The sequence below is a fragment of the Carettochelys insculpta genome, chromosome 2 (assembly GCF_033958435.1).
Source record: "Carettochelys insculpta isolate YL-2023 chromosome 2, ASM3395843v1, whole genome shotgun sequence".
Lineage (NCBI taxonomy): Eukaryota > Metazoa > Chordata > Testudines > Carettochelyidae > Carettochelys > Carettochelys insculpta.
In genome coordinates, this window is record NC_134138.1 from 125,348,795 (window position 1) to 125,363,692 (window position 14,898).

The following is a 14,898-nucleotide window of genomic DNA, read 5'->3' on the forward strand; positions in this document are numbered from 1 at the left end:
AACTAGTTTCTGCTGGATCTCCTACTAGAAGCCAGGGAATTCACTACTACTTCAATTTCTATGATGAGTAAGGAAACAGATCTGTGAGGTCACACCACTTTACTGGAATCTGTCCTACATATGGGGTTCAATAACACTACACTGCACAAATTGTTGTAGGTTCATAGATTGTTGAGTGCTCAATTCTCTGATGTCCTGTGAGCTCCCACTTAAGAGAGCCAGAGGCATTCAGCATCTACACAAGTGGATACATGATGACTATAAGCCTAAATATTGTGTCTTAACCATTAGAAAGAAGAAAGACACCTCCTGAATTATAAGTTCTGCCTCCTGCAACACTTATTGTCTCTTTGGAGGTCTCCCAGCCCAGCCCAGCCCAAAAATGTTTTGATCTTATAAGATCCCAGTGCAATGTTCCAGCTACATGTACACAGCTGTGTGCAACCATACATTTTATTATATTTTTACTAAACTATAATGAGTAAGTCTTTAACATGCGACAGTTTAGAGTCATCTGCAGCCATCTGAAAACACGTAAAGCTCAGACTTTCAAAAAAAACTGACAAATTTCAGTCAAACATATTGCTAAAGATCAGAACATTTTAGCTCTGCTTCTTACTTGCGTGTCATCCTGTATGAAGCGATCTCAAGTAAATATGACAAAGTGTAGCGTGCGTTGGGGGGTTCAGGAACAAAAAAGAGACACACCAGTGAGATGATGCAATGTAAACAAAAAATGCATTGTCACCCTTCTTTGGCGAAGTGCTGTATAAAAGAATCCACTTCATATAAAAAAAAAACACTTAGAAATTAGAATGTTGTAAGATATACTGCCCATAAATACAGCCAGAAAGTATGAAGTGGTACTACATTATCCATCAGTACTATGAGGTAGCTTAACAAAGGTATATAGTAATATCATAAAAACGCTACCTGCTGTTGGGTGTATCTGATCCTGTCATAAATAAAATATATCATTAAATGACAATAAAAATTCTAAATCCTTGTGTTCAGAATTACATCTTGTTTTTAAAGAAGGGCTGGATTTCAATATACTACAAAAATGTGATGCTGATGATCCACTTGTACCTATTATTCTGGAAAAAACTGAAAGGTCAGGGTTAAAAAAAACGTCATTCAAACTTATTGCTGAAGATCAGAGCATGTTAACACTACTTCTTAGTTGTACATCATCCTGTATGAAGGTATCTCAACTAAATATGACGAAGTATAAATGATTTTTAAATGATTAATCTAATATTAAGATTAATTGCCCAATAACCTAGTATAAAACAAATTTGAATTAAATTATAATTTCTCAAACTCAAAGAGAAAATGTTATTGTTTGTTCTGTTAGCGTAGACTAATGAATATACATTTTCCTATGTGAGATCCTGAAAGCAGAGTATTGAGTAAAGGTTATTAAGATGGCACAAATAATTTACTCTGAAGATATTTATTTCCTCTGTGCGGTAAAACAATGAAGTGTAATGATAAGTGCAGTGTTATACTATCATCTAGCAATCAGGAGGCCAAATCAGCTGAATAAAGATGGTTGACTAAAACAGGAGTTTGCACTCATGTTATAAATTTCACATTGTAAATATTTCATATGTGAAAATGTAAAGAAATAGTCCAGAACAGCATAAAGATTTACCATGAAAGAAAGCATCAGAAAACTGGAGAAGCTAAAGGAGTTCAAATATCTGAGTGCAATAAATAAAATATAAATCTGAAAAAGTACAAAGCTTAATATTTCTGCACTTGTTCAGGAGACTACAACCAGGGAATGTACAATGGTCTCATATGAAGTGCCTTTTAAACAAATGGTTTTTGTCAAAATATGTAAGAACAATTACAAAATAGTTATTATGGTTTTGGACTATGTGAGAAATGCTCACCGTAAAATGCAAAGTAGACATCTGATTAGTTTTCTGTAATTCTCTGAATAAACTCCAAAAATCTAAGAACAACTTATAGATTGGCATACACTTTGTGATATGGCTGAAAGGGGATCATAAATAATTAGGCAAAATGAAAATTATGGCAAAGGTAAAACCAATGCACTGACTTCTGCCACTTACTTGCACGTGCACATTGGGCATCTCCAATGAACAGAATGGACTGCTTACCCTAGTGTTCTTTCAGCTTCCTCTGCAGAATTTGGTACAGGCCATTGTCAAAGAAAGGACACTGGGTTAGCTGCGGTTCTCAGGTATGATCCACGATGTCAATTCCAATTGTCCTATGTACTACATCTACATCTGGCAGATTGATTCTATTACTCTTTAGTGGCTGTCCTAAAAAGATGCTGCTGCATCTCTTTTTCCTAGCAAAGTTTCTCAACTTATACAATGACCTTTTGTATGGCTTTGTACCTAAAGATTCTGAGCCACAGACTTCTATCTGTGTGCCTTTCATCAAAATTCAACAGTGTGGTATATAGGTAATAACACAATTACCAATATAGTTTAAAATTTAAAATTAAAGAAAATAACCTGATCCATCTGATTAAACATTTCCTATTTTACTTATATGTCTGTAGTTTCAAGATTTAGCCCTTCCCTTGGCAAGGATGTCTCTGGATTCTCCACGCTCGGTTTCCTGGCTTAATTCAAGTCTGTCCTGCTCACTTGTGGTTGCACAATAACAAGAAAAAGAGGGCCACTGCTTCCAATTCAAAAGCTCACACTCTCTTTCCTCTGGTTCTCCTGGTCTCCTGCCACCTCACTTCTTGCTTTCCAAGCAGTCTGCACACTTACCTCACAATACGCATCTGAGATAAGGCATTAAACACGCTATTTTGTATGTGGGAAAATTGAAGAATAAAAGGAAAGTGATTTGTCTAAAGCCAGCAAAAGATGGGGTCAGTTTCTGAGCAAGTGGGTAGAGATCACAAGTTTATATTTTCTAACCTCTGCTTGGAGAAACTGATCGTGTCTATCATTGTTGAACTAAGTTTTATGCAACATTATATACATGGTTAGCAAATGACTGTAAATATACAGCAATCACTTTAAAGTATGTAGACACCTACAGCAAGAGGAAATAAACATTCTAGGGATGTCACAGTCAGTCCAAAAGACAATCTTGCATCCTGTTAGCAGTGTGATGCATTGCCATGACAAATGATGGTTGGCCAGGGTTCCTGAAACTTGATATTGGATCACAACCCCATTTGGACAACAGATATTATAACGTAACTCCTAGTCTGAGGCTGCCCAAGCCCCACTGCTCCAGGTGAGGGGGTCAAAGTCAAAAGCTCTGCACAGGAGGCCTGTAGTTTGCACTCTGCCACACAGGGATGTGATGAAGCCTGAGTCCCAGGTGGCAGGGTTCAGGCTTCGGTCTTAGTGGAGCTAGGATTTTGGCTTTGGCTCCCAAGTCTTGGCCAAACATGGTGGCCCCCATTATAATGGACTCCTGACCCACAATTTGAGAACTGCTGTGGTAGGCTATACTGAACTTCCTTGCATCAACATCAAAGTTACTTTCCAGACATATACCCTCCGTAGCATACGCCACTTACGTCCCTCATCAATTGTGCCTTGACCACCTTTCCACTGATCAAACAGTCAATCATAAATGCACCAAAAACTTGCCATCTAATGCTATATGCAGCAGTATGCTGAGTCCTAGCATGCTCTAAGCTACCTTATTTCAAGCTATGAAAGCCTTTCCCCCCCGCCCCCAGCAGCACATATCTTCTAGCATGCTGGTCTGAAAGTTAGGCCATAGGTGCATGAAAGTTTGTCCTTAAAGGACAAAGTACACAGTTGTTCATCATCATCATTGTCCTTTACACCTCATGGTGTGTAGGGCAGCAACCAAGGCCCTCTACATCCTTCTGTCACTGACCAGCCTCTCAATAGTGCCCAAGCATGATTCATGCTCTTCATTTGTACTTCAACAGTCTGGTGCCATGTTGTCTTGGGTCATCCTCATTGCTGCTCATTTTCAGGAGTCCAGTGCATAGCAGTGTTTGTGATGGAGCTTCCATCTTTCCTAAGCACATGCCCAATCCATCTCCAGCATCTTCCTAATGATGGTGGCCATGTCATCTTGCTTGCACCATGGAAGCAGCTTCTGATTTGAAATTATTCTTAGCCAAAAAATATGGAGGATCCTCCAAAGGGTTCTGGTATGAAAGGTCAACAATTTATCGAGGTCATACTCTGTCATCCACCAGCATTCTGATCCATATAATAATGCTAATAAGACACAGCTCTGGTAAAACTTCAGTTTCGTATGGATGCTGTGCCGTGATGACTACCATACAGCATTCAGACTCATGGAGACATTTCTGGCTTTACTGAGTCTGCTCTGAATATCACTTCTGACACCTCTGTCTTGTCTGATGATACTACCCAAATATGTAAAGCTCTCTGTGACAAGTAGGTCATGCCCATTGTTCTTGACTGATGCTGGTGCCTCAGTATTTAAGGTCATGACTTCTGTCTTCTTCTAGCTAACTCTTAGTCTGACCTGTTTTCCAACAGTGCAGGGTCAACTTGTTTTCTTTTGCATATGAAGACATGTATGGGAGAGCAACATGAGGTCATCAGCAAAATCAAGGTCCTCTAGTGTGGAGAAGATGGATCATGTGATGCCTCTTCTCTCATCTCTTGTTGTATGCCACATAACCCAGGCTATGACTAAGTTAAAGATCATTGGAGATTTGATGAATCCCTGCCTTACTCTAGTCTTAACTTTGAAGAGCAGATCATTGCTTCCCACACTGCATGTGAAATGGTTATAAAGACTCTTGATGAGCTGTACGACTTGTTGTGGTATTCCATATGCTCTCAAAATATGCCAAAGACTACCCCTATGAATGCTGTCGAAGGCTTTTTCAAAATCAATAAAGTTGATGAACAAAGGCTTCTGCCATTCAATGCGTTGCTCAATGATGTTACTCAGTACAAAAATTTGATCTACACACCCCTTCCTTTGTGAAAGCCAGCTTGTTCTTTCCTCAGTGATTTGTCAGTAGCATGTGAAATCTGCTGAATAGTGACCTTAGCAAGGATCTTGCTTGGCACTGAGAGGAGAGTGATGCTGCGCCAGTTGTTACAGTCATTAAGAGCTCCCTTCTTGGGTATCTTAACAATAATTCCATTTGTCCAGTCCTCTGGTGCCTGCTGCCCTGCCCATATTGCAGCTGGAGAATAGTGGTTGCAAGTTCTAAGTCTGCCTTGAACAATTCAGCATTGAGGTGGTCGTGCTCGGGAGCTTTCCCATTCTTTAAGGATCTTATTGCCATGTTAATTTCTTCCATTTTTGGTGGAGCGGTATGTATGTTGTGGTTTGTTGCCACTTCTAGAATATCTGGTAACACAGTTGTTACTGAACTAAAAATAATCTTTGAAGTCAATTGGAGTTTTTCTTGAAGGAGAACTTCTGTATTTTGCTCCACTGTGTACCCAGATTGCTTAAGAGAAGTGCTTCATTAAAGAAAAGTTATTCAAGGATTGTGATTTCATGACATAATACCAGGAAACAATTCCATCATTCGTCCATGGAGCAGTCAGCATCCAGCTCAATGACATCTGCTCTTCTTTCCTCTATTATTTATTAATTGTAATGCAGTACTTCTTAGTGGCCCCCAACAGCTTGGAGACCCTTGTGTTATATGCAACAGATGTCAATCCCTGCCCCAGGAAGCTCATAAAATAGGATTATGGCAGATGAAGAAAGAATCAGAGGCAGACTAAATGAGGGGTTGCGAGGATAAGATGTTCTATCAGGCAATCTGTACTCTAGAGGGTTTTGTCAACAAAACCCATGTCCAGATTCCCCATGCATTCTGTCGACAGACTGCAGCACTTTTGTTGACAGTCTTCTCCCACTCCCCATATGGAATAATGCCTCTGTTGACAGAAATCGGTCAACAGAAAGCCAGTCTGGATGTCCAGGGGCCCTTCTGTCAACAGAAAAGGCCTCCAAGGAATTGCTCAGGTGCCCTGGGGGACACCCCGTCCACAGCAATCAGTGATCTATGGTGCCTGCCTCCAGCCCTTCTTAAAGGCACAGGGAGCCTGGGATACCCTGTGGCAGGAAGCTGAAAGCATGGAAGCAGCAGAGCTACAGACTGCAGGCCTCCACACCCCCGCAGCCACTCTCTGAGATTGAGCCTTCCAAGATGGCTGACAGCCAGGACCCCGGAGGCCTCAAGGGAGCAACTTGAGGGGGTCACAGGACCCATGCTGGGGCTCCACATGCCAGGCCCAGTCCTGGACAGTGCCCAAGGTGCCTCCTTGACCCTATGGCTAAGCAGCACAATGCCTACGTCTCTACACCCAACACATGGAGTAGGTATGGGCAAAAGTTAAGGAGCTCCAGCATGGCTATGCCCAAGCCTGTGACACCAGGCAACGCCCCGGGACAGGACCAAGCACTTGCCCCTGCTACAGGGAGCTGCACCGGAAACTGGGGGCAGGGGGTGACACATCACCTCTGCTGAGCCCCATCAAGACGACACCAAAGGCCCCCACTCCACCCCCCGCAGCCAGAGGCCCCAGAGGAGGAGAACCAGCAGCACTCTATGACCCAACCCCTGCCAGAGACAGAGATGGAGCAGCAGCACCCACCAGTGAGGCCACGTCCAGGGTGTCCTCAGAGCTGCGGGGCGGGTCCCTCCAGTAAGTAGCCCACGTGTCATGCACCACAGAGCACGGAAGGCACAGGCACAGTTCTGCAAGCACCGCCTGGCCAGCTCGGGCGGGACCCCAAGGTGTGGGCCCGGCCCGAGGAACCATGTGCAAGGAAGCGTGTGCCACCTGGATTCAGCAGGCAGCCTGCTGGCATGGGCGCCATCCTGCTGCCAACCTCAAAGGAGGCCAGACAAGCCTGAGACACCAGGGCGGGGCCCTCTTAGCACCTGCCACAGCTGGAAGGAGGCTAGCCACAAGGGCGATGGCCAGACCTCAGACAAATGGAGGAGCGAGGTTCCTGGCACATGGGCATGCCCACAGGCGAGAGGCAGCACCCATTCCCGCGGACAGTACTGTGAGCTGCAGGGTGTGTGGGGGCCCTGGGGAGGGCCAGGCTGCTGCCAGCTCACCTGCCACCCATGAGGGGAGCCCACTGTGGCCAGACACCCTCCCTTGGCCTCTGTCCTATTCCCCAGGGGAGGGGCAGGCAGCAGGCAGCACAGTCCTAGAGGCACCAAAGTCCCCATGTGGCAGGGCCCATTGTGCAGACCACACATGGCTTTGCTCCTGGAACATTCCAGTTCCGTGGCTCAGGGGGTATTGGTTGCTGCTCACGGTGGGGAGCAGGGCCTCAGGGCTCGTGTTGCATGAATGACTCACCATCTCTCCTCCTTGTCTTCCTTACAGCTGGACCTGCATCATGTGCCCGGCCCAACCATCCAACATAAACGTCTATGAAGTGTCCACAGAGGTCGATCAAGGCCTGCAACACCAAGAATAAGTACCCTGTTAATATACTTGGCTGCATTGTGGCCTGGGACTGGGATGTCGGTCTCACTGATAGCCCTGAAGCAGTTCAGGAGCCCCAGGGCAATGAATCAGGCCACGACTGTGCCCATGTCTGCCAGGTGGTTGACCCTCTGCAGCAGGATGGTGTTGGTGGCCATCATCTTCAAAGTGATGGAGCCAAACACACACGTCAGGGACTGAAGGAGGGAGTTCCTGGGCGCTCAGGGGGGTCCCCATCCCCTTCCCTCCTCCTGAGCTTTCTAGAACCACTGCTCCCATGAGGCCACCTCTCCCCATCAGCAGGGCTGCGTGACGGAGGCAAAGCATGGTCCCCTTAGAAAGGGGCTTCCCCCCCAATTACTCCCCTCGCACCCCTACCCCGCTTCCCGAGTTTTCCCCTTTCATGGGACATATCCCCCCAATGCAGGGCCTGCAGCCCTGGAGTGCCCTACCTCTCTGAGGAGGGCCCCGATGGTGGACTTCCCCACACCAAACTGGTTTCCCACAGAGCAGTAGCTGTCGGGGGTAGCGAGCCTCCAGAGGATGACTGTGACCAGCTTCTCCACTGGGATGGTGAGCCACAGCTGGGTGTCCTGTCTCCAGAGGGTGGGGACAAGCCAGGCACAGAGCTCCAGGAAGGTGGCCTTCCACATGCAGAAGTTCTGGAGACACTGCTTGTTGTCCCACTGCCCCATGATGATCCGTCGCACCAGTCAGAACTGGTGCGGTGCCTCCAGATCTGCCTGTGCCCTGGGGTGGGGCAAGCACAAGTGGCACCATGCAGCAGTGAGTTCCTCAAAGCTGGTATCTGGCCCGCTCTCCCAGAGGAAGAGGTGGACAGCTCTCAGGAGGTATAGCTGGTGCTGAAGCACCTCTGGATGGGACCAGTGCAAGCCTGGGGGCTGTTCTGGCACCATGGCTAGCTGGGGGAAAGTGCTGTGTCTCTCATCAAGCACTGAAGCCCTGCTCTAACAATTGTACTGTTTCTCATAGAGGTAGGCATGCCTCGGCCTGGGCAGGGAACAGACCTCTGGGGAGGGGACCTTTAAGAGCTCATCTTACTGGGGCTCCTGGAAGGGATTGCTGGCCATGTGACCCTGTCTGACGGTGTTCCAGGTGGCCATTCCGTCAAGAGAGCAGTCGGGCTGGCTGGCCACTCTCTGTCAACACATCAGCTCAGAAAAGCAATCTGCTTTGCCGTCTAGCCACGATCTGTCGACAGAAGTTTTGTTGGAAGATATTTTCTGACAAAAACTTCTGCTGACTGACTGCTCTAATCTAGACCTGGCCACACTGTCATTGGCTTCACTTTTACATAGGCATTACTGTAGTGTTAAGTTTCCAATGTATAGGAGTATAAAAAAAGTCAAACTAATTCCAATGGAGTCAGCTAAATATAGATTAATTTCTTGATATTGTAACACATGGTACAATGTATTTATTCCTTGTATTTGATGCCTTCAGACTGTTCATGGATAGCACCATTAGAGAATAATTACTGAGCTAGTCCTTCACCAACAACAATAGGAGTATGTATGATGTTCAGCACTTTACAAGATCGGGTCTGGAGAGCCTAATCCTGCAATGTGCAGAGTGGCAACAGCTCCCATTGACAGTAAGGTTAAAAAACTTCTCTAGAAATATAGGTCCAAATTTGCCCTGACCTATACCCATCCAACTTCACTGAAGTCAGTGGCAGTCTCAGAGGTTGAAAGTTCAGATGCACCTTCTGTATTAACTTTACATATGCATGGTCATATGTGTACCATACCAAAAAAGATTTAAAATTAAATATTAAATTTTTATTACACAATAACAATACAGTGAATATCTATTTTCTAAAGATGGAGTTAGATCTTTCCACTAAGGGCTGTAAGATACTTATCTCTGGTGCATATACACATTCCAATTTTCAGGCTCTAGACCCCTGGACTGTGGAATAACAAAAATAAGCAAGGTTGGTTTTACTAATCATATAATGGTAAAATATGAAGTGTCACTTACAGTGGGCACCATTCAGAAGCCATCACTCTTCTGGAGATACCACAAGAATAACTGGAAAAATTGTAACTTTTAGAAGGAAAACCCACCACATTAAGGTCATTAACATTTTTCAAATCCTTGCTTTTCATTAGAATCCATATAATCGAAATTTTCTGAATCAAGACTGCAGGGTTCGCCTCAAAATGGGAAGTCTGAATTTCATGTATAGCTGGGGGATAAGTTTCAGATAAAAGAAGCATGAACTTACAACCAAATTAAGAGAAACATATAATTATGTGTGTGCAAAATAATCTGAATATTTTTAAAGTGACACATAGCTTGGAGGCAATCATAGTTTGGTGGATACAGCTGCTTATGTTAAAGCTCAACCACTTTGCTGAACAGGAGAAAGGGGTGGGGGTGGAATTTTAACTATATTCTTTAAATTAAATATTTGATTTTAAAGGGGCATTAAAGAATGCAGAATATATGAATGTGACTTTGCATTTCTCATTACAGCCATAGTTATGGGTCTGTTAGGTTTTCCATTGCGAGCATTATTTTTCAATGTTTTATAACCAGCCATAAAATTTCACTCTAGGATGGAAATTGACAATATAAGGTCTCAGCCTGGAAGCAAAATAGAGTTTTGTTGTTTGCTTGTTTTTAATTTGAAATGGTTCAAAAATAAGTTAGGCCATGAATAAGCAAGAGGACAAAAATTAAAAGTTTATCTGTTCCATATGCATGTTGCTGCTGTGTAACTAATAAAGACTATATGGGTCTGAATTTCCTCTCACTTCACACCAATTTTCTGTTGGAGAAAGTCCAGTGACTTCAGCAGAGTTGCTCCTTACTTTTACCAATGTGACAGGAGAGTCAAGACCTGTTTTTTACAAAATAAAATACTGTGCTAACTAAAATTCTTATACAACATACGGTGCTATCTTAGAAGCTAACTTAACAATCCCTCTCTTGCTAGCTGTGGAACAGAAGTTAACTAACAAACACCAGGCTGAAATGTTTCATTTTCCTGACAATAGTGAGAAACACTTGTATTCTGATATGAAACCAGCAAAACAAATAAAACATCTCAAGCCACATTGACACACATTGATGATGTATTGATTTTTCAGGAATGAGGTGAAGGCAGAAGAGTCCTATTTTGCAAAAGAATAGGAAAACAAAGTAAAAGAGAAAAATTACCAAGATTCTAAGAATAACAAAATAACCTAAACACTCATAAGTGTCTTGTTAAAACAAAAGAAGCCAGAAAACTCTGGTAAGGCTCAGTGAGGTTATCATTAATAGATTTAAAGTTCGGCCCAAACCAATTGTTGCCAAAGCATTCCTTCTCTTTAGCAAAAGCAATGTTGTGAAATCCTCTCATTATGTTAAAGTACAGGAAAATACAAAACTGTGAAGGTTTTAATTCTCATTGCATTTCATCAGAGGTATCTGAGGTAACCGCAGAGATCTCAGTGCAGTATGTTATTAGGTACGTCGTTCTTGCTGTATATGACTAGGCTTACTAAGGTTATTTGCACGCTTCAAGTTAAGCATGCACATAAGCCTTTTCAGGAAGGATATAGTTATTCCAAACATACATTTGTGTAAAACTCCATTAGAACTCCATCAATGCTAAGATATCAGAAAATCTGACTTATTTTATGTATACTGCTTCATAGACACAAATGAACACTTGTTCTTCACACAACCTGCATTCTCTCCTGCATGTGTTGAGTGCAGGCAGTAAAAATTAAATTTAAGACTTCTGCTCCTTGAAGCTTCAAAGAACAGTGCTGCTGTGATATCAGGAGGTACTGTAGGTACTGGTCAGAATAAAGCGGACACATGTTTTGGGGGAAAGCCATTATCCTTTCACATCTCTGCCACTCACACACAAACTGAATTCACGAACAAATAAAGGCTATCAAGTATTTCCGGACTCTAAATCTAGGATAAAACTGTAGCTAGATCAAAGCTAAATTACTACATCTATGTTTGCTGGTCACACTTCCCATTGCAGTACAGTCATACCTTACAATATGCTGAAACTCAATAAAGGCTGGGTTGGTTGTTTTATTTTATTTTTGTAAACAGCATGAAAACTCTACCTTGTTTCACTCATTCATGTTGTGGTCAAAACTGCTCAGCCTTTTTACAAGTTAACAGAGCACTCTGTCACAGTATTTGCCAACAGGCAGGAAATGGTTTGGATACTGTCCCCAACCATTCTATTCTTAATTTTATGAGACCTAGAGAAAAAAATCTCAAGCAATGCCCCATTGGCATAGTTAATTGTGAAACAGTACAGAACCAGTGATATGTATACAGAACCCGTACTTTCCATCTGCCTACCAAGATTAAGATTTGAAGATTCTAAATACTCATCATATGAAAGTCATGGAATAAAGCTGACAATGCTAAAAGCATAAATCCCAAGCATACATAAGAACTGTACATTATTGTGACTCTAACCAACCAGAGAAGTATTGGTAGTTTTATCTTCAGAACAAATCTTGAAGTGCTGTATGTCAAACAAAGAAAGCCAGTAATGGAGATCTGGAAATCTAGCCAGTTAAAAGATGTCAAATTGATAAAACCAAAATACTTTTCTTATGCACTCACAAGCCAGTGATGTATGATCACAACAATGGATTTTACCTGAAAGTCTCAGATAATTACACCCACAACCCACAAGTTACTTCACTGAGGGTTTCAGAAGAGGGACATCTTTAGGATTATATTTTCAAACCAGACTTTACATTTGAATGTCAAAATTTATGGACAAGTTTTAAGCTCCTGGCCAAACTTGAATTTACACAAAAAAGTTGGATAGATCAGCACAAACCTGGACATAAACATTAAGTGCAAAAAAAATCAGAGCTGTGGATGTGAAGAGTACTAGGTGCCCAAAAGTGTGCCACAGGTAAACTTGTCACATCAATTTAGATATCCGTGTTACAACTTTTGAAAGTGGTCGAAATGAGGTACAATTATCTTTCTGAAGTTCACCCTACTTTTATAGAGGTAGCTCTTATTGTCTATCTTAGCTGTGTAAACATGGCAAACTAACATTCCTGAACATTTTTTCCATATAAAACATTATAAAATTTCTTTTATTGGCATTTACAGCCCTTTTAATATGCTTCCTACTAAGATTTTCATATGAGCGATTCTCACATGTAAGAATGCTCACAAAAATGAAAGTGTTGAATATTCATGCCAAGATGTTGACTCAAAAGATGCCCATCTTAAATGGGTTTGTAAAAGTCTCCATAGCCAATCAGAAGAAAGCAGCAATAACCAGTGTCAGTCACAAGCCACAAACAACACACACGGTGCTGACGACACGTCAAAACAGTTTGAAAACAAATTATAGGCTTGTATATGTTTCCATAAGGTATTCTGAACAATTTTAAATCAAGATTAAAGACAAAAAAGGGATACATTTGCTGAATGCATTATTCATTCCATTTATGTCACCCTGTTGTCAAATAATACCTTTTTTCTTCAATTACTATCAAAAAGTTCAGAAGGAGAACATCTGAGATTTTCTGACAATACTTTTTCTGTTCCCTAAATAGAAAACATACAAAGTTGACATATTTAGCTCTTGCCAGTTCATTTCGTGTTTGATAATTTTCAGCCTTTTACTATATGTGTGTTACCATATATGTCTCAATATGTATAAAAAAAAAAAAGAAAGGGAGAAAAAAATCATTCTGTTTCAAATAATGAGCATGTGCACCTTTTTGCCTCAGGCCTTCATACACAATTTAGCCAGAAAGCCAGGGCAGATCATGATTTAGCTTTTGACATCTCTTGCCTTCAGGCCAGGAGAGACTAATACAGATTTCTGACTCTGAGCACACCATGGAAAAAAAAAAAGTGAGAAAGAGAGGCCGTTTATTGACTAAATGATAAAGAGGTTTGTAATGATAAATAACAGTCATTTTATTGTGGAATTCCCCAGAAAAGATGCATTCGGCAGTGTCTGAAGAAGCCTAAAAAGCCAAAGCTGGTTCCCCATGGATCCGAACCTGTTAAGTGCCAGTGCTCCTGGGCAGAAATAGAGGTCGCAAATTGCATAGGACCCACACTATTAAAACTACATAAGCATGATACATAATCATTGCTGCACCAAGCCTAGTTAGCACTAAGAGGATTAGCTGAAGGCTGCTTTCAGGTTTCTCTTTCCCCCATGTCTGCACGCCTGTGTCTGACACACTCATGGAGTAGACTCAGATTGCAGGAGAATTCTCTGCCAGCTTTGATCGATAGTTTAATTGTAAACTTTGGGAGTAATAATGGGTAATTCAGCTTGAACTGTCCAGTATGAGCCCTGTTGTCATGGACTGAGCCTTCAAAATTAAACAACAGTTAGGTAATATTATTACATTTGTACAGCTCACCTACAGTTAAATTCCATTTATAAATACTGTCTTGACAATGTATAGAATTCAATAAACATAGGCCCAGGTGGACTGAGTAGGGAATAAAGCAAGAAAAGAAGAAAGAATCTTTAACCATTTGCCAACTCTTCTGAAAAGGTTTTTATCTTAACTGAAAGGGCTACCACAAATGAAAGCTGGGTGTGAATACAAAATAGATCCATCTAGCAGTGATGGGGTAATACCGAGTTAAGGAAAATTAACACTAATTATCCACCATATTTTCCTAGTGGGATAAGTCCCTCTAAAAATGCTGAAATTATGTTAAAATTGGATTGGATTCAGTACTAGAGAAAATAGTGTAAGCCCTAATCCTACATAGAAAGAGGAATGTACAAAGACCTAGGTCTTTTCTGTCTAATTTTTATGGCTGGTGAATTTTCTTCTCCCTCAGTATAATTGCCTTTCTGGTCTGAAAGCTGATTCTGTAAAAAATGACATGGGCACTGATCCTGCAAACACTTACATCCAGGCTTAACTTTATGTACTGGGAGCAGTGCCCTTGACTTGAACAGCATTACATGACCAGAGCTATAACGAGTTCTATGTTTCTATTGTATCACATTGATTTCTACATTAAATTGGTGCCATTTATACACCAGTTGAAAAGATTACTTTTGTCCCCCACCCCCAACAGCCAGCCTTGAAAAGTGAAGCTGAGTTTATGTCTATTTACACATTGCAATAGTAAACCCACCCCTACACTGAATAACTTCAGTATACTTCAGGCTAGTAGATTTGGTCTAGGTTTTACTTGGGCACGTAGCATGTGAGAGGGAGAGGTGCCAGGAAGACCCTGATAATTGTCCAGCTCCATCAAGGGCCATCAACCTACATAAAGCCCTACATCCTTATCCCTAGTCTTTTAGGGATATAGGACTAGGATTCACATCCTGCACAGTAGGATTGGGGCAAGGGACATTTTGGTCTTGTTGCTTTCTCTCATTTTGGAAGACTTGGTGGGGTTTTTTTATGTCTGATTTGTATAAATCTACAAAAATTGTATTCTTTTTTAG